At 35.9% G+C, this 27,165-nt stretch overlaps 1 long non-coding RNA gene across 1 annotated transcript; it reads right to left on the reverse strand.

Moving 5' to 3' along the window:
• Positions 1–13,219: 13,219 nt before the first annotated feature.
• On the reverse strand, positions 13,220–14,845 carry LOC127121383 (uncharacterized). The gene is made up of 4 exons (XR_007803433.1): positions 14,393–14,845; positions 13,950–14,065; positions 13,771–13,847; positions 13,220–13,580 (listed from the first exon to the last, which is right to left on the reverse strand). It is a non-coding gene; the product is annotated as an uncharacterized LOC127121383 (long non-coding RNA).
• Between the last annotated feature and the right edge of the window lie 12,320 nt (positions 14,846–27,165).

A 27,165-nucleotide genomic window follows, 5' to 3' on the forward strand; every position in this document is an offset into this window, starting at 1 on the left:
TTATCACACTCCTTTGTTCGAGCAGGCAAGTCTTGTGTCCTGAGACTCCAAGTATGTGGCAAGCAACCAAGAGCGATCAAAACTTGGGTATGGAATTAAGTGTGGATCGTGATAAGGACTATAACACCCGAAGTCGTAAGTAGTTGGCAAGATTTTTCAATTGTAAGTCGTCTAGATATGTAACCTCTGTGTGATGAAGGTATAATGGATGTTTGGTTCGGAAGAGAATCCAAATCGGTAAGTGCTTGGGAATGTCAAGGTTCATCTTAAATGCGTGTTATTTGGTTGTCAAGATTAGGAGTGGCTTATTGGAATTTCTCTTATTGTTTATCTTCCGAAGTAGTTTTTGGGTTGTATGATCGCGGAGCATTATATTCACACATTGTTGGAACTAAGTTAATCTCGAATCTCATTTCGTGTGTCTGAAGGAGAATTGCGATCCAAAACGCAGCGGAAATTAAAATTTTCTCCTTAGAGATCCTTACGAATGGTCATGATCGGTGATAGAATATTTACCTTTTGTGACGATTGAAACCTTTGGTGCAGATCTCTTATGACAATCAAAACCTTTGATGCAGATCCACGGAGCGATCACGAACGTTGAACGATGACAACGTCTCTACTCAGTCCACACGAACGGATTCCTTCAATCTCAGTGCTAGCTGATACGAATGAAGGCTTTGAGTGAGAGAGAGAGAGAGAGAGAGAAAACGAAAATAATGCAACCGCAATGAATGCTTCTGCACAAGGGTTCTATTTATAGAACCACTTGTGTGGGCTTCAAGCTAAAAGTTCACTTAAGTGTATTTTGGTCCATATCTTATAATATGCCCAAAATCACTTAAGCCCATGGTACCTTACCATATTTCGTATTCTACTCAAATACACTATACCTTACGATGTTCTATAATTCACTTAAGGGCACCGTACCTTACAGTATTCCTTAGTTACTCTATCTCTCATCAATCCATCCTTTGTGTGTGACCCTGTAGGTTTTCGTGACGTTGACAATTATATTAAATCACGCATTTAACATAATAAACAGTGAGCGGTATCTAGCAACACATCACTGCTACCCAAGACACGAAAATGTCATGTGATCTGACAAAACCTTCTGTGATAATACTTATGTGTATAATTACCCTTTTGCCCTTATGTCTATATTGAACACAAGACATAGACCGTGTCATCCTTGTCCAGTTCAATATTGGGCCCATAGATATTTATCCTGTTATGCAGGATGGGCAAATTCCATCTAGGTCACTCATGTCCCTCAGCATGCTTCGTGGAGTACCCATCAACTGCCTTTATGGTTATCCAGTTACGGACAACGTTGGATCAGCAATAAAGCACTCGACTCTACATCTAGGGTCCATAGTGGTTTCAGGTCGAAGAGTGGTATACACCATTATCACCATGAGAATAACTTATGACACTTTTCATAACTTTCTATATAGTATTCTCATAGTGGGTCAATCCGGTATAAATATTACTCCTAATATTCATACCTATGTTTAAGACTTGATAACTCTTTATCCATGATCCATGAGATGTGATCATCAGTCTACAAACATAATAGTCTTAATGCTTTAATGTTATCCCACTTCACACTAAAGCTCGACTACGGATACTTTAAGAATAGTGTCCTTATGTTTAATGTGTTCTAATGATTAAGTCACACTTAATACATTAAACGGACTATCTATTCCAGGAACTTTATTAATCAACCACAATAAAGAAAATGTCTTTTATTATTAATAAACAATTCGATACAAGTACCAAAAAGTATTGGCCTCTAGGGCTTACACCAACCGTGTCGTCATAATGTATAAGTTTGAGAAAAGAGTTGCAAGTTAAATGCAATGATAGAATTCATCTTGAGATTTCTATGGGTGTATTGCATAGTCAATCGCTTGTAGTTTGTGGTAGCATTTCCACATATGGAGGTCGGTGTCAATTTTAAAATAGGTTGCACTTCTAACATTCTTATTGACGGATTGAGAGGCCTTATGCCATCTATTGATCTAGTAAATCCTTGGACCACTGATGGACAAGGTGTTCTATTTTATAAGAATTTTATTGTCTTTGTTTTGGTTGTATACACTTAGTTAGATTAGGATTAACCGTATTCCCATAAAAACTTCAAAAAAAACAAGAAGTATTTTCTTGGATCAATAGTTTGTCTTTTGTGGTTGTCAAATAGCTTTAAGAAGAATTTTTTTCTTATTCTAAATTTAAAGGAATGTATACTAAAATAACGCAACTTAGTTAGAACTACGAATCACCTAAAATTTTTAAAAAAAAATTATATACTTCAAGTACATTTTATGTTGGTGGAATTTGTTTTGATTCTTTCCTCCTTAGGTGCCTCTTTACTTCTCCATGATGTTACTATTTTGTTGTGTGTTCCTAACTTGTGTCTTGAGATGCTTGTTCCATAAATAGTGTCTTAAAATTTAAGTTGTTGTTAGAAATATTAAAACTCAAAAAAAAAATTTACATCCATGCTTTCTAATAATGTTACAACTTTTTTTTTATAGGTTTAGCAATTTCTAGAGAAAAAATTACATTGAAGAACCAACTTTGAACAAAACGTTTTTCCATTCTTGCGATCCATTATGGAAAATGGTTTTGTAGTGGTTGACTCCATCTTTGTGGATAAACTAAACATAGTGAAAAGTTGAGGATTTCAACCCGATAAAAAAATCGACCGAGGAAAAATGTGACGAACTTTTTATTATACTCTTTATTATCTCGTCCATGATATCAAGAAGAAACTTTATTTCAATTGAGGTAAAAACTATTTTTTGTATTAGTGGTGGCAGACTATGTTAGTAAAATAATCCAACATAAAAAATCAATTAACATAATTGTAATGAAATCTTAATATCAATTGTAATGAAATCTTAATATCTTAATATTGCACTCCTATTTCTTCGTTCGTCCCTTCATATCCCTTATGTTTTAGATTTGAGTTTGTTTTTTGTTTCCCATTTTTGTTACATTAGTAAAAGTGTTTACTTTTTTAAGGTTGATGTCAGACATGGATAGAAGACGAGGTTGATTGGAAAAGTTTATAAGAAGATGACAGAAGTTCAAAAATATTGAATTGAAGAAACATCATTTAAATGGCCAATATACATTAAAGAAAAACTGAAAGTGGATTGTTGTGTTTTAGTTAAATAGTTGTTTAATAATGATCTATTGTCATTAGATGATCCAAAATGTTAGTATTTGTGTAGTTGCATGTCATTTTATATCGTAGTTTTTGATAATTGGCTAATTTTTATATCATGTTTTTATTAACAGTTTATTATAAAGTTAAATGCGTCTTAAGAAGAGGTTTAAAGAAAGAGATTATTTATTATATAATATTAATGTATAAAGTTTTACATAATTGATTTATCACCATCATCCATTTACATTATTTTATAGATTTTTAAAATAAAAGTCAAATTTGTTTCAACATTCAACGGATATGATTAACTGACGGTGTAAAATCTTTTTATACTGTCAGTGTATTTCAATTAAATTCTTAAAGAAATTGTGAGGAAAACATTAAAGTCGGAACTAAGTGCATGGAGACAAGACTCTCTTAATACGAGAAATTTAATTAATATCAATCAATCAATTATTTATTGGGGGGAAAATTCGAGGAAAGAATATCACAACTTATGCTACAATTACGAGAAATGGAGAAATTGTTAAGTCTATCCAAAAATTCAAGCAATTCAGCTGATGTTTAAATGGAAGATGTTAGAAATGGTTAACGACATGTACAAGATAATTAAGGTTGTGAAGCATCAAAACTCTAGACACGAATCAAAGACAAGTCAAGAAAATATGGTAATGTGTTATTGGCAGAAGACGACGGCGAGCTAGTAAAACCGGAGTTACCTATTCTTACTATGTATTAGAAATGATAATTTATCTAAGAAACATGTGTTTCTTTTACAAGGTGGAACATGTGTATGTATTATCTCATATTTTTGACACGGGTAACAAATATGAGAATTTATGATCAAATTTGGTTGACAGGGATTTAAGGTTTCACCCATAGTCGAAATGGTCATTTCCGACCAGAAGATCACTTAGCCGTGTGATAAGCATATTCTGTCGAAGGAGATTGGGAAATATGGTTGAGAGGTCCATTGAAGACCCTGGCCGATTTAAAAGACTTAGTAATTTAGGGAGTTTTTCCAATTGATGTGACTATGATGCTTTTGTCGAAGAGAGTATGGATAAGATCATACATTTATTAAAGAACACGTGAAACCTTTCTAAGACGAGGGATGCATGAAGACGAAGACGTGTCAAATTTTGCTAAGTCGGTTGTTGTAGACGATTATATTAGGACTAGTATATAAGCAGTGTTTGTTTGTAGTTTTAGGGGTCCACAATTTTATGCATTACACACTCAAAGTATTCAACTCTGAAAGTGAGAAACGGGTTTTCAATGTATGTATTTGTGTTCCATTTATAAAGTTAATTTTTTTTCCTATAACTTTTCCTTTTTACTCATTCACTTTTCTGCATTATTTTTTCATTCATTGTTCTTGACGTTCATTGTCAAAGTCTTTCAAAACATACAATTTTTGCACAAGTCTGTCCCGATATATTTTTGAGTTTAATCCCTTAAGTAAAATCAAATTTGTGTTTGTTTACCAAATTTCACAGTAACCAAGTTGGCACACCCGGTACGACGCTTTTTTACGCAAATGTTTTGTTTTTTTGCTTTACTCATTCAGACATTTGTCTAAGAAAAGCTCTCCATTCATTAAAATTCCCATTGCCTTGTGCATATGAGATTGAGAAGTGGTAAAATAACCAATAAGAAGTTCACATTCTAACTAGAAGATACGTTAGAATGACAATTCCAAAAATACCAATACTAATGAAGAACAACCATCCAGTTCTATGACCGGAGGCACAGTCGATGCACATTTGACTGGAGCAAGAGCCATTTAAAACCCTTATTCATAAGGGAAACAATAGAAAATACTGGAATCAACAAAGTGTTGATTGACGGAGGCGCATAAGTAAACATGATGCCTCATTTTCTTTTGAAAAAGATCAGAGAGCATGATACCGATTTAAGACTCCACAACATGGTTTTGTTGAATTACGAGGGCAAAACTGGACACACTTTGGGGATGATTCAAGTGGACTTATGTTAGAACAGGGATAGAGTATCGGGATTTGTTATCGTCTCCACAGGGATTATGTGATATTGCCGCCGTTCGACAGTTGTTAAGTTCTTAACTTATAGTAACAAGGGGGTTTTAGTTTTCGGTTACGGTAGCTTGCATAAAAAGTAAGAAATTGCGGTAAAAGTTTTGGTTTTACGATTTGAGAAAGATTGTCAAAGTTAAGGTTCGACGATCACTTTTCATGCATATGTTCGATCAAACAAAACTCATAAACTCCATTAGATGATAAACACATTCACAAAATCCTCCCAATGTGTTTATTTCTAACACACATTATGGGTTTTTCCCATTTTGATCCATTGTTGATTTCTCACACAATCTATCAAAATGACAACTTTTAGGTTTAACTTTTTAGTGAACAAACTCATTCAATACTATCTCTAGCTAAAGAACAAGGATGGATGAAAATCTAGGTCAAGAGTTGGAAAACACCTTTCAATCATAAACCAACACAAAGAGTTATCAATAAAACAAGGTTTTCACCATACATTCATCATCAAAGAGTTTACAAATGAAGATCAACCCATATACATACAAAGCTTATAATCATCTACATCTAACCTTGACAAAATGAAAGACTTAGCTACTCATTTTCATGGTAGCTTGAACAACAAGTTTCGGAAGAAGGTTGATCAACATCTGAGTCGAAGAATCGAGATTGGATGGGAATCCACCTTCTTTTTGTAAAATATTGTCAAGAGATGAAGAAGAATGAGAAATGGGGTTTCTAGGGCACAAAAATCACCTCTTAGCAAAAAACAAGTAAAAAGATGATCCAAAAAAAGATTAAGAAGTTCCAAAAAGTAGCCCATACTACTTATAGAAATGGTTGCTGAGCTGTCATTCTCGCTAGGCGAGCATAATGGTTTGCCTAGCGAGCCCCAAAATAAGTCACCAGAAGAGCCTGCGTCCAGAGGAATCATCCCAGACAAGTTTGCATCTGTTTGCTAGGCGAACAATCCTTCGTTAGGCGAAGCCCTCGCTTCTCTCATTCGCTCCAGCGAGTCTTGATGTTTTTGCTACTGGAATTGTTCGCTACTTGCTCGCTGGATGCTCGCCTAGCGAATACTTTGCTACTTCCCTCGCCACAGCGAGTTTTGATCTTTTTGCTACTGGAAGTGTTCGCTACTTGCTCGCTGGATGCTCGCCTAGCGAATACTTCGCTACTTCCCTCGCCATAGCGAGTTTTGATCTTTTTGGTTTTGTCCAAGTCTGGGAGTGTTTGCTGGCATCTCGCTGCGTGCTCGCCTAGCGAATACTTCGCTACCTCACTCGCATAGCGAGCTTGCTTATGTTTGCTTTCTTTCTTGGTTCCTTTGCCATCTTTCTTGTGCCTTAGTTTTCTACTCTTTCATGCCTAATTCTTGCACAATAACACACAAATTAAAGGTACCAAGATCATTTCACATAGTCTTGCAAATCAACAAAAGCAAGGGTGGTTTCGAACACTTTTTCGACAAAAAGGAGTGAAAGATGCCCACATTTGATAGCTCAAATAAGCAAACTTGGGCATCTAACAACTTAACAGTTTGTTCGATAACTAGACCCACTGTTTCCATGGTCATATCCTCCAGGGCCAACTATATCTTACTCCTGGGGAGATAATGAATTCATGGCATCGGAGTGGTCTCATCATCACTTCATTAGAGATTTTAGATATGGCGAAATGATGGGATTGTCGAAAATGTAGAGACCGGTCAGAGCTACTATTTGACAGAGATAAACCATGTCGACAAAATAAATTTTGACAGAAACCTAGAAAATATTGCACCTTGTACTGCTGCTTGGTCAGAGTATATACCTTCAAAAGAGGAATTCTACTCTTTGAAACTTCTCCCTACCCAAGGGTTTATAAGGTTTAGAAAAAGCATGGGGGATGAGGGGATGTTTGGGATCCCAACAACTGGTTAGGAAGATGAAAGCGAGGACTAAGTTTCAGTCTGATACTTTGAAAAGACTTTCGGCTTATGTTGCACAAAATAGACTAACAAAGGTCTTATAGACCGAAATCCGATACATGGCTATCGAAGCCAATGAAATAGAAATTTATGATTTGGGACCAGGGATTGACTTTGAACCTGAGCCACCAAATAAGCCGCAATCAGCGAGTGGGGAAAATGACGGTTTAAACGTTTATAGGTTTGACTGCGTCTATGATGACGGTGTAAGACCCCAATTTTGACCCTAAGATCCCTCATGCATTTCATCATAAGCATTGGCATTGGGATCATACCTTGGCATCCTCCTTACCCCTCCTTCATTGGGTTTGTTTTGGGAGAGATCACCAAGCATTTTGTGATTATATCATACTTTTATTTTATCATTTTACTAACCAAAATACCAAAAATATGTTTTTGTATCTATCTAACTCTTTTGTAGGCAAGGGACATGATCTCCTTGATTCATTGATCACATCTAGGGTTTGAGACCCTCATGAACAAAGAACACAATCAATAATTGATTCAAGAATGGTTATAAGCATCATATATGAGTCCCAATTACTTCTACATGTTATATTGATCAAGTTTTCTTCAAAAGTTTGAGGGTGATTTGCCTTGGAAACCCTAGTTTGACTGGGTATCTTGAGTAACTTCTCCAACAAGCTATCTCATCAATTGATCAAATTTCTCAAGGGACACTTAAAAATTCATCATCTTATGCATATATGATCTACCATGAGCCAAGAAAGTCAAGATAATTGGAAGTTAGCAAGTTGGTTGATGGTGGTTGGCCAGATGATTTCATCTGATCAAAACTGGGTCTCCCTAGACCCTATTTCCTACAATTTTCACCATATGAAAATTATTCCAAGAGAAAACTTACTCTAAATGACATTATAAACAACTTTAATGTTGAGACCTAGAGCTAGCTTTTCTTGGAAAATCATTTTCTATGTTGAAACATTATAGGTCATTTTGTCTAAACCCTAATTTGAAAGTCAAATTCCCAAGGCCATAGCTTGCTCAATTTTTATGAGATGAAAGATTTCCAAGTTGCACAATCAAATTTAATGTGTCTACTTCAACTTCTATGTTTGGAGTGAGAGGTAATTCAACTTCTTTGCACATTTGATATGAGGCTACATTATAGGTCACTTTTGACTTATACCAATGATCAAGTGATTTTGCCAAACTTCAAAAATACATAACTCTATCATTTCAAATCTAAATGACATGAAATTGGTGACCATTTTGAAGGTCTTTGAGAGAGTTACAACTTTTATGAAGACACCTTTCTCATTTGAAGCTCCTATATAAAGTTAAGCAAGGTGGAATATTGAGACATATGGCTTGACACTTAGAAAATTTTCAATATGTCAAATTTTTCCAAACTTCCACCTCAAATATCTCCAATTTACAAGCCCCAAATGAAAAAGTGTTCAACATAAAACTTGTTCCTCTTGATCTCACCTTTCCAAAGAGCTAAAATTCATGCATTTTGGATGAGAAATACATAGGCTGCGCATGGCTTAAACATGATGGTATCATGTGGCATGGATCAAACTTCAAACAACAATGCTCAATTGTCTTGCAATCCAATCCATTTCCAATGCATTTGAACTTCATTTTGGACTTATGGATAATCATTTCATGGGCCTATGCGCGCCCATGCAGCTTGCTTACATCATTTGGCCAAAATTGGATACTTGAAAGAGTGTGCAATTATCATTTGAATTCTCTATAAATTTAAGCTCTTGTGATCAGAATTAACACAGACATTGCGCCAGCTTTGATTCCCCATAGAAAACCCTTCATACCAAGAGGATAAACCTGAAAAATTCTGTTGAATTTGAGCTTGAATCTCCACTGTTTTAGAATTCAATTCTCCAGGAGTCCATTGATTCTAAGCATTTCCATTCCTCTTCTGCAAGCAATTGAAGTGAAGCAAAGCACGATTCAGATCAAGATCTAGCAAGCTCAGACCTCCATTGAAGGTAATTTGTAGAAAATTTGATCTCTTCGATTCTCCTTGTTTCTTGCTCAATTCTCTTGATTATTGTGTTGGCTGAAGTCCTACCAATGTAGGCAAGGTGTTTGAGTTGTTTTGATGTTAAATCGAAGCAACTCAGATCATGAACCTCATTTTCAATTCCACATAGCTCTCTATATAGTTGGAATTGGAAGAAATGGAGGTGATATTCGTGCTCAGTGATATTTTCTCTTTAAAATCATGTCCCTATTTGAAATTTTGGTGATGGTTGATGATGACCAGTCCGACGAAGCTCGCCGGAGAAGACAACCGGAGCTCTGGCTCCGATGATGATGTGTTTGAGTTCTAGACCGTGTGATCCAACTCCTGTGTTCTAATCTTAGTCGTGCATTGTGATTAACATGTTTGCAGCGCAGTTGACTCACGTGTTGGTGGAACGCGCGCTGTGTATCATCAGATCTGCCACCTCAATTAATGAGGGAGATCTGATGGTCCACGTATTTTTGCATTTTTTGATTTTCCTTTTAATTCCATTTTCTTCAATAATTCATATTAAATTCAATATTGATCCAAAAAATATGGGACTTTCACCAAAAAAAATCAAATATTTTTCTCTTTCATATTCTGAATTAAAATTATTTTTTGAATCATTATTAATATTTTTCATGAATTATAATTGATTTTGCATTTGTTTTTAATTATTTAAAAGTATATTTTAAGTGTCCAAAAATTATGAAATTTTTTATCCAAGGTCCTTTGACCTTGTTTGACTTATGATAAATCACATGGTCATTTATTTGGTGTTTTGATGTGATTTTAGGATTTGGACAAAACATATTTGAATTTAATGCGTTATTTTAATATTTTTAATTGAATAAATGTCATTTTAATTGTGTTGACCATTTGAATTTGACTTATTTGAGTTTCTCATTTGTTGTTGGGCCTTGGTCAAGGTTGATTTGACTTTGTCAAGTTAATATTATTGGATTTAGGGGATTGATGGAATGTACATTCCATCTCCCAAAATGAATGAATAATATTAATTTGGTAAAAGTCCTTCTTTGATCAATTTATAAACTCATTCATCCCTTTCCCTCTTCATCTAATTCCCCTTCTCCATCCATTCATTTTCAATTGGCCAATGACATCTCAAAGTCCCAATGCTAGTTGATTGAAAGATTAACATGAGTATGGATGAGATTAGGCCACACCTTGGCATATTTTTTGTGTGTGGTAAGTTTAATGAGCGTAGTTCTTAATACTATGTCTCCAACATGCATTAACACCAAAAGTTTATTGCCCGACCTCAAATAGTTGTGACTTCTATATAAGTCCAATTACGATTGCTTAATATAGCGCTAAATTTGTGATACAAAAGGCATAAGCATTCTAGTTAATGAGATTGTAAGTATCCCCCCTTCCATGGTATTGTGTGGAAACTTGGCCTTCTTTCCTTCCTTTGGAAGATGTTTTGGTTCAAGGATCCATGCTTGTGGCAAGTGGGTTGAGTGTTCTCCAAAGAATGTCTTGAAATCAAAAAAGCAAAACAAAACTAACTATTAACTTACTAACCATTAACTTTTACTTTCAAGCCTTTACTTTTAATGCAATTTACTTTTATTGTTCTATTATCATTTGTCATTATACATATCATTCTAATTGTTTATGTTTATGCAATTTTCACTTTGTCCACTCGGACCATATTGTGTGATATAATTTGTTGCTTTGTTTGTTTGATTGGTCTTTGACCATTAATGTACATAATAATAACAAAAACCCTAAAAGACTTTTGAGTGGGCTGTTATTTTGATCTTCCCAATTGGACTTAGAATTTAGGCAACATTCCTTTGCTAATGGACTTGGCAATGCCAATTTGTTGAAGAACCAAGAGCTTTCAAGTTTGAATTCATCTGATACATCACTCTAGATCTCTCCAGAGTCATCTGCAACATTAATCATTGTTAAGTTGTTATGTTGAACCTGTGACTTGTGGAATTCATCTGCTACATAGGCTATTTTGAAGAAGATCATTGAAGTGGATAAGCTTGGATGAGGTTATCTTTATTTGATGCCTTTTCTCTTCAAGATTGATATAATTGTGCATTTGTATGTTGTTTGATTCTAAAAAGTCCAAGGAAATTCTGGGTTTCTATTGACATACTTGTCTATTGGATTGCTCCCATTTGGTTAGATCTTTTCAACTTTAAACTTTTAAATTTTTGTGCATAGGGTAGTCTCTTCATCTTCTCCCCATTTCTTTAATTTCAAAATCTCTCCCTCCATTTTTAAAAATTTCTTTGTATGAACTATTTTTGTTCTAAACTTGGACCACTTTTACAAAAAGGTAGAAACTTTGGTCTTATGCCATTGCATTTTCAAACTTATTTTCTTAAATCAAACTTGTAAATAAACTCAACTATACTTGACTTAAAACTTCAAAAAGCCAAAAAGAACTAACTCATTCAAATCATTTTAGGCCTTTGTGCCTTTCAAAATTAAATTTTGTTAAAAATCAACCAACTCATTTTGAAATTTCTAGCATGAACTACGAGGTTTTGATCCCTCATTTTATATGTTGGTACGTAGGCACAAGACCGAAGGTCTTGTCAAACACAAAAATATAATTAATGAATTCTTTTCTCATCCCCCCATTCTATTTGTTTGTAAACATCACTTTGTACAAAATACATATGCACACAAAAAGGGATCCCTAGGAGTACCTAGGACACTTTGGGTGCTAACACCTTTCCTCTGTGTAACCAACCCCATTACCTGTGATCTCTGATTTTTTTTATTAGTTTTTATTTGAAAACTTCTTACTAAGTGGATTTTGTTCATACTTTTTCCCTTTTCCCTTGGAAACAATAAAAGTGCGGTGGCGACTCTTGTTAATTGATCTTTAGCTTGTCATTAGCTTAATGATCATGAATTTCCCGCTACAGACGGGCCTTTAGGTTTCGAAAAAGCGGGTTTCTTGTGACTAAAAAGATGCGGGCGCGGGATCCTTTAGAAGGAATCGAAGTAATCAAACTACTTAAGGAGTACAAAGACTGTTTTTCTTAGGACTATGACAAAATGCCCGGGTTAAAATAAAAATCGTTGTGAAAGGCTAGGACAATGTCTTGGTTTAACAAGACCTGAAAACATTTCTCATAGATTAAGGCAACAATTTTTTTAGTTTTCGCAATAGTTTTCTTTCTTTTCCGTAGGACAAAAATGTGGTAGTGTTCTCACTGATTCTTGTATCGCACTTCCTTAACCCTCTTCCATTTATTGTGACAACAAATCAACTATATAATGAAATAGACTATCATGTTATTCGAGAGAAAATACAACGCAAACTAATCCTTTTTCTCCCTGTAAACCAACTTGCAAATGCTTTCACCAAGCTCTTTTCCTTGCCAACATATCTAAGTTGGGTCTAGTGATATCCATAGTTCAATTTGAAGAGGTGTTAATTGTATATATTTCTTGTTTTTTAAGTAACAACTTTATTTCACCATATATTTTATCCATAGTTTGTTTGTTAATTAAATTCCTTTTGATCTCCATATATTGAGGATCATACTTGTGTATTTTTTTCAAATAATTTTCATTCATTAAATAGATGAGATGAGTTCCTTGCCTTTCAAGTCACTATTAACACCGGTTGATAAACATGTTCATCATCTGCAATATATTTAACAATCATTTGATTTTTCTTGAATTTAACTTTTATGTTGTTAATTGTGATGTTTACATTGTAATATACATTTTATAATCAATAACAAGTTGAAGTTTGCTTCATTTAAAGCACTCCTTCTATACGTGAACATGTACACTATACCTTAGCAGTAGAGATATATGTATTTACTCATAAACCAAGAGTACTGGTGAGTAATTGTGCAATTTGAAATTAGTGCTTAGGTACAAACATTGTGGCTTCGGAAAGAAAAGTCCATTCATTATGAGAAATGAAAGAGCAGGAGATAATGACAATTATAGGAATTCATAATAGATGGATATCAGTCTTTATCAACTAATTGAGAGTAAGTAACATAGGAAAATGAATAGTAGAAAAAATAATTGCATATTTAACTGTTGGGGGTAGAAAGTAGAAGAATAAACTAATATAAACACAAAAAAGATTTAATGAATATATAAACATATATACATATATGAGAAATGATTACAGTTAGCAATAATTGTAACATGCATTCATATACTCATATCAAGCAAAACTAAATATTATAATCATCAATAATCATAAAAGGATAGATAATAATACTCAATACTCCTACTATCTAATCTCATAGAGGTGAATTTTTCCCACCAGTATATTCCTCGATTTCTATGAATCTGGCGATCACTCCTTTTAAATGAAACCGAATCCAAAACTATAGTCATTAGACCAGCAACAAACACTTCAGATGAAAACGGAACATTGATCACATCATTAAACTGCAAAAGAACTTCAAAATTTGAGAAATCCTTTTAAGAAAACAATGAAAATTCATTAAATCCTTTATTTTATCTATCATTTGGTTCAATTCTTATTCAACCAAATGGGGTAATCAATTCGATCTATATATGTTTTTAAAATATTGCGTTATACGATAAATAATACGCAAATGAAAGAACGCATACATACCTATGTTGTTTTGATACGCACAAGACCCATCTTCTGAAAAGTTATTCAAATTACAAAACTGAAGCAAGTCGAGGTCTCTGAAAGTTGTGTTAAGAAAGAAAAAAAAATGAAAAGATAAAACTTAGATAAAATTATGACTAATAAAAATAAGAATGTTAAATTGAGTTAACTATACATACCTTTGAAGCCATTTATAAATTTTCCAAAAATAGAAAAAAATATCATAAACATAGCTGATATTTGGACAACTCTTCGGCTATCAACCCATGTCATAGCTAGCAATCCCTCATTCTCTCTGAGGAAAAATTAAAAAAAAAAATACATCCTTTCAATTATTTGAAGCATGACTATATATCAATTAATATGTTAAAAGTTTATCAATGGTGGCTTCTCAATAGAATTAATGCTTCTTGCATTAATTACCAATAAAAAATAATCTAGCATATGATATGAAGATGATTAGTGTGTTGTTGGGCATAAAAGATTATATCAATTGAAACATATAATTTGGTATAGGAGGTTCTGGTAGAAGAACTTGGAGGCAATGAAGTATATGGTATTGTTTGGAGAGTTATCTTAATTGAAGAACTAACAACAAGAGAAAAAACACAGAATTTATTACCTGTTTTTCCAATTCCACCCATGCCCAAGTCTGCCTCTCAAATTGTGATAGAGATTCAAGAGGTTCATCAACTTGGCTCATCAAAGTCTGCAAACACAGCTTCAGTCTTGGAAGTATACAATACAGATAAAGACAAAATTAACATTGGTAGAAGAGGAATTAATGGTGGTAGTAGAGGGAAGCATTGGTATATATAATGAGGTAAGACTTGAATTTGATGCGTCACGCTGCTGAGTAGGACACTGTTATTAGGAGTAGTGAACTTGTGGTACTACGTTGGTGTTGAATTAATTTAAAGCTTCTGAACACAATGAAAATGACTTGACAATGTCTCACAATTTTATGAAGTCATCATTCATGTCATTTTCAAGATAAAGACTACTCAAATATTAAATGCTATACTCATCCAATGGTTGCCAGCGCGTATGCAGAGAATCGTCTTCTTGAAATTTGATTTTTGTTATACTGGAGAGAATCCTTTCCCAGGACTTCATTATTACATGTCAATAACTATTAGAATGATAGATAGTTACATCGAGTGTTATCTTTTATTTAATATTCTCCATTATAAAATAATCATGATTTAAATTTTTTTTGTATATAAATTAAAAAATACAATAATATTATCATAAAATATTATATTTTTATTAAATTAATCCTTTTTATGTCACTACAAGAAAAAAAATTTATATTGACACTCGTTTTTACGAACACTTTATTTTTGTCACTAAATGTTACTTTTACTTACAGTTGAATAAGGTTTTTTTATAAAAATAACTCACTTTTTTAAGGAAATTTCCAAAATACCTCCGGTTTTAAAAAAAATTCCAAAATACCTCACTTTTAGGAGGAGTCTCCAATTGAATTGGCGACTCCTCTTAAAACTTGAATGGAGGCGCCAATTGGATTGGCTAGGGCAGGTGCCCTAGCCAATCCAATTGGCGCCCCTGTGTAGGTTTTAAGAGGAGTCACCAATTCAATTGGAGACTCCTCCTAAAATGCATTTTTTGTGTTATAAATAGATGTGTTGTGTGAGTAAATGTTTCACATCTCACACAATCATTTGGCAATCATGTTTGGTGTTCGTCGCCGATACGGTAAGGTGATTTATGCGAGGGACGAACCTCAGATGCTGATGCTGTTTTTGAACATCACTACGTTCGATCAACTGAAGCGGGAGCTGGTTCATTGGTTAGATGGGAAAATACCAGAAGGGGAAAAATTAGAAGTATTGAGAGACTTGACAGTATCTTTGGTTGGGTGCGAATGAAGACTGATAAGGATGTTAGGGAAATGATGTTCGATCGAGACGACATCAATTTGATTGTTGTAATCAGTTAGAAATATTTATGTTTTCAGATAGCTTATTTTGTACTGATGTTTGTTGTGAACCTCGTTGTAACAAAAACTTAATGATATATAATGATTGAAGGTTACAGAAATACAATGTTACAAAAAGCTTAAGACCTAGATGATGCTCCTCGATTGGGACAGTTGTTCTTGTTGTGTTCTGGTTGACGACAGATACTACATAATCTTATCATTTTATCTGTGGAATCCATCTCTGTTCTGATACGTGTGCTGTTTGGCCTTCCTTTCTTCTTTCTACGCATCTCGTCATTGTGCCAAACAATATCACCTTCATATGGAGGCCACTAATCCTCCATTGGTAGTACTGAGAAGCTTTGATTATATACATTCATGATGGTGTTGGCCTTGTACACATCAGATATATGGCTGTAAGCATCTTGACAAGTATAAGCGCATGCTGCAATGACATGGGAGCAAGGTATGCGGAAGTCCTGGAATTTTCCACAATCGCACCAACTTCTGTTTAGTCTAACAGCGTAGGCTAAATTTGGTATCCCCTCGTTATGGTCCATTGTTTTCTGGACGCTGAAATTTTGCCTATGACGGTCAAAGACTGTTACAGCGTGTGTGCTAGCTTTGATGCTCTCCTCTTTCATGACCTTCATGCAACACTCACTGAATACTTGCCCGGACATTAACACCGCACTCCATTTTTCACCTCTGGTTGCGAACATAGAAGCCAACCTATAATAGGTTGATCTTACCAAGGCGGTTATCGACATATTTCGAATTCCTTTGAATACCTCGTTCATGCATTCCACAATGTTTGTTGTCATGTGGCCCCATCGACAACCTCTGTCGAATGTCCTTGTCCACTGCTCTACTGGTATGTTATTTAGCCAACTCCATGCGTCTTCATTAGACAGTCTAATTTCACCACGATAATATTGAAATGACGGCTGAGTTAGAGCATACCCAACATTCACCACCTTCTTGCGAAGATTCTTATCTTTTATAGCATGCATGAAGTTTTGTGCAATGTGTCTTTTACAGTAGACATGGGTAGAAGGAGGATCATGCCATTCGTTGTCATGGTTGTTGTAGGCACTCTCAATGGCAGCATGTCTATCAGAAATCAAACAGAGATTGGCTTGTGGAGCCACATGCGTTCTGAGATGTCGAAGGAAGAAACCACATCCACCAACCGTTTCACCTTCAACAAGAGCAAAGGCAATGGGAAAGACATTGTTGTTTCCGTCTTGTGCAACCGCCATGATCAAAGTACCCTTGTATTTTCCGTATAACCAAGTGTCATCAATTTGAATAATAGGTTTGCAGAATGCGAAACCTTTGATGCCCGGGTCAAATTCCCAAAAGAGACGGTGAAAGATTCTATTACCTGTACAACAGGTTCCTTCTGGCATCATCGCTGGCAATGTCTCCATAATTGCCACAATTCTTGGGACATATGTTTTTAGTGCCCATAAAAATCGTGGCAATTCCTTGTATGAATCCTCCCAGTTGCCGAAAACTTGTTCAACAGCCTTTGTCCTCGCAATCCATGCTTTCTTGTAAGATGGAGAATAATTATATGTTGATCTGATATGGGATATAATTATACTCACCTTCACTGATGGGTCTTTATTAACCAACGGCAGAATGTCTTGACATATCAACGCTGCGCTTAGTTTACGGTGATCTTTTTCAACGTTAGTTGCAATGCAACTGTGAGGTGGGTCTATTGAACCGATCTCCCAAGAGTCGTTTTTCTTCTTGTAAGACGCATCCAAACGAAACTTACAAAGCATGTTACGACATTCGATAACATACCTTCTAGAATCAGTGCGTTTCACTGTAAAGTCAGCAGAGTTGTTCATGTGGAATTTTTTAATAGCCAGAACACATTCTTCTTTGGTACGAAACATGTCTCCCACCTTTAATTCACCTTCTGATCTCGGATACGGATTATAGAAAACATTGTTGGATGTTTCATCGTCGTGAAGATCCATATTTGTCATATATTGAGGCGGATTGTAGACATGAGTAGGAGGTATTGGTGGTGGTTAATCATCATCTTCATCGTCATTGTTCAACATATGATCAACCTGTATCTCGGTCTCCTCTTCTTCTTCATCAACGACGTCCACTTCTGCTTCTGCTTCAAGGTTGACGTCATCTGACCATTGTGGATCATCTTCACCAGATTCATCCTGACCGGTTAGTTGAGACTGTTGAGATGGTATACATGGTTCAAGAGTAATGTATAACTCAATACAATTGCAGCCTGAATGTTCATGACTAACAAGTATGTATTCAACATCTTCATCGTCTCGTACCTTAAGGGGGAAATACTTGCATTGACTATTCTAAAAAAATATTGGATTTTGATATGTGATCTTTGACACAATACCCGATCCTATACAGGATTGTATTCTTTTTTTCAAATGCAAGAAGGTTGCGTTTTTCTTGATCGTGAGTCTAATGGTATCGGTGTTTCGAAAACAAAAACCATATAGCTCAGACTCGTATGTTTCACCGTTGTAGTGAACGTTGACACTGTATAATGATGAAGATGACATTGTGCAGATGAAAACTATTTTCTTACTGCATATGAATGTGAGTGAAGTATCTTGGATGTTGATAGTAAGACACTTAAATAGAGGAGTGAAGTGTCTCACATGCAAGCTACTATGAAGTGACGTGTTGCACATGCAAGCTACTCCAAAATGACGTGTCGCACATGCAAGCTACTCCGAAATGATGTGTCAACCATGCAAGCTACTAAGAAGTAACATGTTCAGCATGCAAGAGACAAGACAGCCACGTGTCAGACATGCAGACACACAATCCAAATGAATTGGCGCCCCCACTCATTCCTTGCACATGTGCGCCAATTCAAGTGGAGACACCATGCATTCAGACCTCGAAACCAAGCAATCAGACCTAGGTCTTGCATGAATGTCCCTATGGAGGCGCCAATTTGAATGGCGACCCCTCTTAAAGGTTGTACATGGTCGCCAATTCAATTGGAGACACCATGCAAGCACAACTTTTCATGCTCCCATCCATTTGCCTATAAATACATCCACTCCATCAACACTTCTTCCACACCATCACTCTCACTACTTCCTCTATAATACTTCTTCTACAATTTCATCTTCAACAACTTCTTCTAGTTTCATCTACACCAACCCCCCAACAAAATGTCTATCCTCACAATGGGCAAAGCACATAGAGGAACGGTTGCGAACATCGCAACATATGTAAGTTTTTTCTTTTGTTAACTTTTTATCTTTCATCTTCACCAACCCCCTTTTATTTTAACATACCAACTTAGTCAAGTTTTTTATTCTTTCTTTTATAGGATGTATCAAGGTTCCGAACTCGAGTCCACGAATATGTCCATATGGACCCGATGATTCAACCTTATGGTGAACTCCCGGTTTTGGTCATATAAGCAAGATTTTGTCTTGGTCCATAGATAACAAATTCATTCTAGCTTTATGCGAAAGATGGAGACCAGAGACACACACATTTTGGTTCCCAACCGGTGAGTGTACCGTGACGTTAGAAGACGTCTACATGCTTTTGGGACTATCCATTGAAGGTAAGGTTGTTAATGGTAAAACCAACTATGCAAATTCAATTTGCATGGAGCTCTTAGAGACTGATTTGTTAGATGATAATGCAAGAGGTCAGGGTATACTACTCTCACGCCTTAAGTCGTACTATAATAGTTTATACTTAGATGAACATTCTACCGAAGATGCTCGAATAATAAAAACTAGGTGTTAAATTATGTTGTTAATTAACTCATTTTTATTTCCCGAAGGTAGTGGTTCTAGCATGCATATTATGTACTTACCTCTACTTATACATGTAGATAGAATAAGTAGTTACAGTTGGGGATCTGCTTGTCTAGCCTATCTCTATAGCTCCTTGTGCAAAAACTCACACAAAGACACATCTACATGGGGTTGGTCAAGACTACCGTCTCTAGCACCGGTCAATAACAACCCTTTCACATTTCCGTATGCACAAAAGTAAGTTGTTTAAATTGTTATATCTTTACTTACTTCTTTAAAGTTTATTACCTCTAACTAATTTTTTTTGACTTTTTGGTGTAGATGGTCTACACGTGGTATGAGTTACAACAGATGTCCAAGACACTCTATTACTCAGTATCGCAACCTGTTGGATCACCTTCGATAGACAGAAGTAAGCAAAATAACTTAATTATTTTGTTATATTTTATTAACTTTTTCTACATTGATTATAATCCTATCTTCTTTCACATTTCAGTTCATTTGGCGTCCATACCTTAATTTGGATCATGACCATGAGGTCAACGCTGAAGACGCAGCCGTATGGACTGTATGCACACTGATAATACGGTTCACAACTGTGGAGATGCACAACAGTGATCGTGTGAAGCTGCAGTTCGGTATCCTCCAACAAATCCCAGATCCCCTAGCTAGCCTAGGAGAATGGCATCTGCGTAAAGTTAACGACCAATGGAACTTCAATCCATGGCAAAGCTTCATAAGATCGGAGTGTCGCAAATGGAAGCACCGTCATGACCATGTGTTAACTGACACGGTCATGCCAACTGAAGAAAAACCAAGTCGTACTTATATGGCTTGGTACATATCGGTTGGTTTTCAGTTCATCGCCGAGGATATGTACCTATACGACTCACACCATGCAACTTACACACCAGAAGGATCAACATATAACCCCTAACAACATTGCCAGCCCGGTTACTCACAACCCCTTATCCGTCAAACTTTCCGTTCCACAAACACACAAACATACAACCAAAACATGTCGTTCACCCAACCCCAATACCAAGAGCATACCCCATACCACCACCAACAAATTGACCATCAACCTGAGACCTAACATCGCTTCGCATCCACCCCATCACCCTACCAAAGTCGCCTTAGCCAGAACATCCAACGATCATTCAACACCAACCGCCCCTCCTCCTACTGTAGCCAAGAAGGCCAAACATCACAAAACCAAAACATTCAACAACCCTATCTCTACCAAACACCCCAACAACCTTTCCAACCTTTTCTCGATGCATCGTTCACACCCATGTCTCCCTTCAACCGTCCTGGTCGCCCATCCATGAGTCAACCACATCTCAACTTCTCTGGCATGGGTCATGAGCTCAGCTACGACGGTACACCATCGATGCATACTGAAGACTATGCCGACTTGTCTGAATACCTCAACGGACCTTCTCCTGTAGTTGGTAGTGACGCTCCTAGCCCCTCAGATGATCAAACTCCGATGCAGAATCGTCAACGTGGGTTAGGGCCAAGGGTTAGGATAGCTAGAGGATGTGGGACCGGAGGTCGGTTAGGTGATCCCGGTCATCACCATTAGGTTTCTTTGTGTAAACGCCAAACTTTATTAATATCAAGTGGTCTTATATCAAATTTATCTAGCACTTATACCATAAAACACACAAAAAAAAATGCATTTTAGGAGGAGTCTCCAATTGAATTGGCGACTCCTCTTAAAACCTACACATGGGCGCCAATTGGATTGGCTAGGGCACCTGCCCTAGTCAATCCAATTGGCGCCTCCATTCAAGTTTTAAGAGGAGTCTCCAATTCAATTGGCGACTCCTCCTAAAAGTGGGGTACTTTGGGAATTTTTTTTGAAACTGAGGGTATTTTGGGAATTTCCTTGAAAAAGTGGGTTATTTTTGTAAAAAAACCGTTGAATAACCTATTAATATTTTTATTCAAAAAAATAATTAAATAATTTTTTATTCTCATTACACACAAATTTTTATTAAGAAATAATTTTATTATTTAAAAAAAAACAATTAAACATAATTTTATGTATTAATTTTTTTATATTTTTATTTTATATATTATTAATTATTATATTATTAAATTATTTTTTGTTTCAAGATAAAAAAATAAAAATGATATCTCTCTAATTATCTTTTCTCTCGCATTTCAAAGTAAAAAAAATAGTACACAGTAATTATAGTAATTAGTTACTAATAATACTGATAAAATTCATAAAAAAATAAAAACAAAACAGTATTAAAAAATCCTCAAAACCCTCTAATATAGTTTCAATTCTTCTTCATTATCGTTGTACAACCTTCATCGAAACTTCATTGGTCAAAATCGCGAAATAGCAACTTCTCCTACATTCACCGTTCAAAATAGCTCTTTCTCTTTATTCATTGCTTATTCGACCTTCGAATTTGTTACAAGATCGCTCTGAATTTACAAAACCTAATAGTTGAGGTAATTGTTTTTTCCAATCAAATCTCACATAATCACTCATTCACTTTTGTAATTTTTGTTTGAAGAGTTTCTTTCTCCATTTCACACGGTTTCTATTGTAATAGTTTAATCTTATTGCAATATATCTTTTTCATCTTCATTGTTTATCAGTTTTTCCCCTTCAAAAACACAAATTTGAGTCGCACTCAAATCAGCTTCGCTGGAAAATGCATGGGGAGTTGGTTGTCGGCAACCGGAAAAAGCAGATAGGCTAAAAGTTTAATGAAAATCTCAGTCCTAGGTTTTGTGGATCATGCGATAGTAGAGACACCTTCGAGTTATTTGGAAATGGAACCTTGGAAGTTATACTTCGATGGTTTCAGTCATAAGAATGGAGTTGGTGTTGGAATATTAATTGTTTCCCCAAGAAAGATTTTGACTAAGTTTAAATACAAAGTCGAAGGTTCTTGTTCTAATAACATGGATGAGTACGAGGCTTTAATAGCCAAACTTGAGATCTTGTTAGAATTTGGAGCAAAACGGGTTGAAATAAAAGGAGACTTTGAGCTAGTCGTGAAGCAAATAATGAAAGAATACAGATGTATTAAAGAGAACTTGATCATGTATTTCGTTATGATAAATTGATTGATCAAGTGTTTCGATTTTATGAACATTCAGCACATCCCTAGATCTGAAAACCATGAAGCAAACGAATTGGCACAAAGAGCCTCGGGGTATAAAGTGCCTAAGGAAAGGTTGAAGGTTTGATCGAAGAACGAGGAAGGGTACAAGCGACAAGACTTTCTCCCTCGGATCTAGCGTTAACAAAGCTTGGATTAGTGGACCCAGAAAACATCGAGATCTTTAATATTGAAAGTTTAAACTGATGCTAACTTGAGGAGGGCCATAGTTGATTACTTGAGGAACCCAGTTGAAGCAACAAATCGAAAGGTCAAATATAGATCATTGAGCTATGTGGTCATCAGAAACGAATTGTTTAAAAAAATGAATGAGGGAGTTTTGCTTAAATGCCTTGGTGAGGAGGAAGCATACTTGGTTGTGTCGAGTATTCATGAAGGATCTTGTGGTGCCCATCAAGTAGGGCATAAGATGAGGTGGTTGTTATGCCACCAGGGTGTTTACTAGCCTACAATGCTGAAAGATTGGATAGACTTTGATAAAGGTTGCCAAGAATGTCAGATCCATTCAGGTGTGCAACATGTTTCTGCAAGTGAATTACATGCAGTTGTGAAACCTTGGTTGTTTAGAGGATGGACTTTAGATTTAATTGGAGAAATTCGGAATACATCTTTTAAGGGTCATAAATATATTTTGGTTGGTATTGATTATTTTACAAAGTGGATCGAAGTCGACCTTTTGGTTAATGCTGATAAAGAAGCAATAATTGAGTTTATCCAGAGACAGATTATCTATAGGTTTGGAATTCCCAAGACTATCACGACAGATCAAGGGTCGGTGTTTACTAGTCGAAAGATGCAGTATTTTGCTTCTGAAATGGGAATTAAATTGTTGACTCTGACGCCCTATTATGCTCAGGAAAATGGATAAGTTCAAGCTGCAAATAAAACTATTATTAGTTTAATTAAGAAACATATTGGGGGGAAACGAAAGATTTGGCATAAAACGTTGGACCAAGTCTTATGGGCTTGTCGAACATCTCCCAAATAGGCAATAACTATAATGTCATTATGATTAACTTATGGGCATGAAGTTGTTTTTCCTACTGAAATTTATCTGTAGTCAGTTTGAATTTAAAGGCAGAACGAAATTCCATTAAACCAATATTGGAATATGATGTTAGATGAAATTGTTTATTTGGATGAAGAAAGGCTGGACGCGTTGGATGTTTTAATGCGACAAAAGGAACGAATTGCCAAAGCGTATAATAAAAAGGTTAAGGTGAAAGTGTTTTCGGGTGGAGATTACGTTTGGAAAGTTATTTTTCCGATGGATCGACGAGACATGGTTTTAGGGAAATGGTCCCCAAATTGGGAAGGGTCATTTCGGGTATTACAAATATTTTTGAACAACGCTTATGTGATCAAGGAATTAGCAGTTGACACACGAATTCTAAGAGTGAATGATGAATACCTTAACAGGTATAAGCCTATGCTACCAGAGATTCAAATTGCTTAGGATTAATTTATAGTAGAGAAATGAATGCTAAAATGGTGTTGAAAGGATGCCAAAATAGCATAGTCATTACATTACGATTAAAGTTGAGCAGAAATTAAAGGAAATACAAGTCTAAGCTGGAAAATTTGATTTAAACTTTTCAAGTTTGGTCTTGGAGAAGTCGAGCCTGGAAATGAGTCGATCTTGGGTTTCTTTCAGGGAAGTAACCTCGAGTCCTAATTTGATGGCGGCTTCAACATGTTCGAATCCCTTAATGGATTCTTTGTCAATCTTCTTTTTTTTTTTGCGGGGAGTGATTTTTCCCAAGCCAGCTCAGCCTGCTCTTTCTCCAGAACACCAATTTCTTTGGTTATCTCAAGGATCTTGGCGTGACGTTGGGCTCTTATCTTCCATAAAAGTCTTCATGTCAGTGTAATCTTGAAGTTTTTCCTCCAGCTTGTCGACTTCTTGCTCGGACATAATGCTTGCGTCCCATGCCACCCCTATGGCTTCTTTCACCTGCTAAAGCTTGGAATCTACTTAGCATTTAAGATTAACGTATTTGTAGGCTTTATCAAAGTAAGCTTCAAAGTCAGAGAGAAATTTGAGTAAAGCATCAGACGCCCGCTATTTCTTGAGTCTTAGGAACTGATAAGGTTTCATAAGTTCATATGTATCATGTCAGAACTTGTTTGGCTAAACAAAACTATCTTCTAGATACTTAACAATTTTGCATTTAATAGCAGTCAATCAGTCTCGATTAGTGGAACAGTTTTAAAGATAGTTGTCTTAGAAAACTGGATTGTTTCTGATCTGCTGATGTGACACGTTGGGTGAATAAACCTTGGGATTAGGTAATATTTTCACGCTTTACCCCTTGTCATATTTTTTGCACTATTCAAAAAAAAATCATGATTGCAAAAACTTGTATTTAAACCCACTTCACACACTTTCACTACTATCAGAAGCTACGCTTTCTCTCTTTGAGCTCAAAAATTTTAGCAACACTAAAACCCTTTTTTCTTCAACAATGGATTCAAAAAAATTTGCTCAACAAGATCAACAATAAGCTCAGCAACAAGGTGTTGCATCTACTCAATGAATTTCTCGTGGTTCTTCTTCATCTTCGCAACAACAACCATAAATCCCTCATTTGCTTCAAGTCATATCATCAAGATCTTCTTCAGGTCAACGTGTGCACACTGAAGATGCTGATGATGCTCTTGAAATTACTTTTTCTACACCTTTAGAGAAACTACAAGTTCTATGTGAACTCTTGGTTGAGTTTGAAAACATGAAAGATAATGAAATTGATCTTTTAACTACTGCTAAATTTCAAGGTTGGGAAAGTTTCGTCAACCGTCTTCAAGGTCCATTCTTCCATCATCTAGTTAGATAATTCTATATTCATTCCAAGTCTTCACTCTTCCAGGTTACTTCTTTCGTGTTTGGAAAGAAGAGTGTTATTTTTGAGAAATTCATCGCCAAACTCATTGGTTATGATGGGTCTGGAATCAGATGTGAACAAATGGTGGAAAAGGAATCCAATTTGAATGAGATTTCTAAAGTGATTTTTGTCTCTGGAAAACACTCTAAAAAGATCAAGGATCTTCTCCCTCATCTAAAGGTTTGGGCTAGAATTCTTCTAGGTTGTGTTCATCACAGAAAATTTACTAACTCTTCTGACTACATCAACGATGACCAACAATGTGTCCTTTACTACTTTGAGACTGAAAAGAAGGTGAACCTTTCTGCACTTCTTTTTCAGCACCTAAGGGATAGTATGAAGGAAACCAGAGAAGGTGGAAGAAAGATGAAGAACTGGATTCCTCTTGGTAGGTTGATCTCAGATATTGTGATGGAGAGCAAGCTAATTGACTATCTAATAGAAGATCAGATCACTAAAGGACAGGATCCTCTGGTGGAAAAGATGTTTAATGCCAAAGGTCTGAAGAATATGGGCATTATTCCTGAAGTGATAAGTGATCCTAATGAAATTCCCAAGGATTATATCTACAACAAAAGGATCCCGTTAGAAGACTTTCCAATGTTCTCAAAGCCAGATCCTTTGGATGTTGTGGTAGGATTTTTGGAGAAATGTCATGTAGGTGTTATTCTTGCAGCTTCTGAATCTACCTCTCAGAAGGCTTCTAGGGAGACTCTAGATACTTTTACTGAAGAACCTAGAGCTGATGGAGCTACTTCTGCTAGAACTGCTTCTAGTAAGTATGTTCCTTCTGAAGCTCACTTACTTACTGTTGATAATAGTTCATCCATCCCATCAACCATCCTTACTTCATCTACCCTCATCCCACATATTTCTGAACCAATTCACTTCCTTACACACATTGCTCCCCACACTACAAATCGAAATGTCACCAACCACCACCCTCACCATCATATTCTGAAATTCTTACCACTATTCTCATACCAACACCTCAACCAATATTTCCACTTTCTCTCTTATCCCAACTAACTCAACCAGAAAACCCTCCCTCACAAACTCTTTTTGAAACCTATCAACCATGTTTCTCCACTCACTCTGATGTTCCTATTACATAATTAAACATTGATTCTGATACTGATTCCGATGTTGAGCTCATTGCCCTCCCTGACAAAACCTCTAAACCATACTCTGACTAAACACCATTTTAAACCAACATTCACCCTACACCTCTAGATGAATTGTTGATTCCGTTTAAAAGTGAGGCTGTTGCCAGACTGAACACTCTCTCTGAAGCTTGCACTTCTAAAGCAAACTTCTCTGAAGTGTGTACTCTGGCCGACAAATTTAGAAGTTGGATAAAAGTCATCTCTGAAGAGTTGGAATTCATGTTCCTGAAGGAATATAAAAGGAACTTCTATATCAGAGTCTCATGTATAGTTGAACCTCCGCTTCAGAAGGTTCCTACAACGCTTTTTCTTCCTGCTCCGGAAGTGATTCTTTATCCTTCACCTGATCAAATTGTTTTGGTTGCTTGTGAGACAAATCTGGAAGTTGGAAGTGTCTCTAGGGTTAAAAAGACTGTGATTTTTGAGGAAATAATCGTGAAGACTTTGGAGCACCTG

The sequence above is a fragment of the Lathyrus oleraceus genome, chromosome 2 (genome assembly GCF_024323335.1).
Source record: "Lathyrus oleraceus cultivar Zhongwan6 chromosome 2, CAAS_Psat_ZW6_1.0, whole genome shotgun sequence".
NCBI classification, from domain to species: Eukaryota; Viridiplantae; Streptophyta; class Magnoliopsida; order Fabales; family Fabaceae; genus Lathyrus; species Lathyrus oleraceus.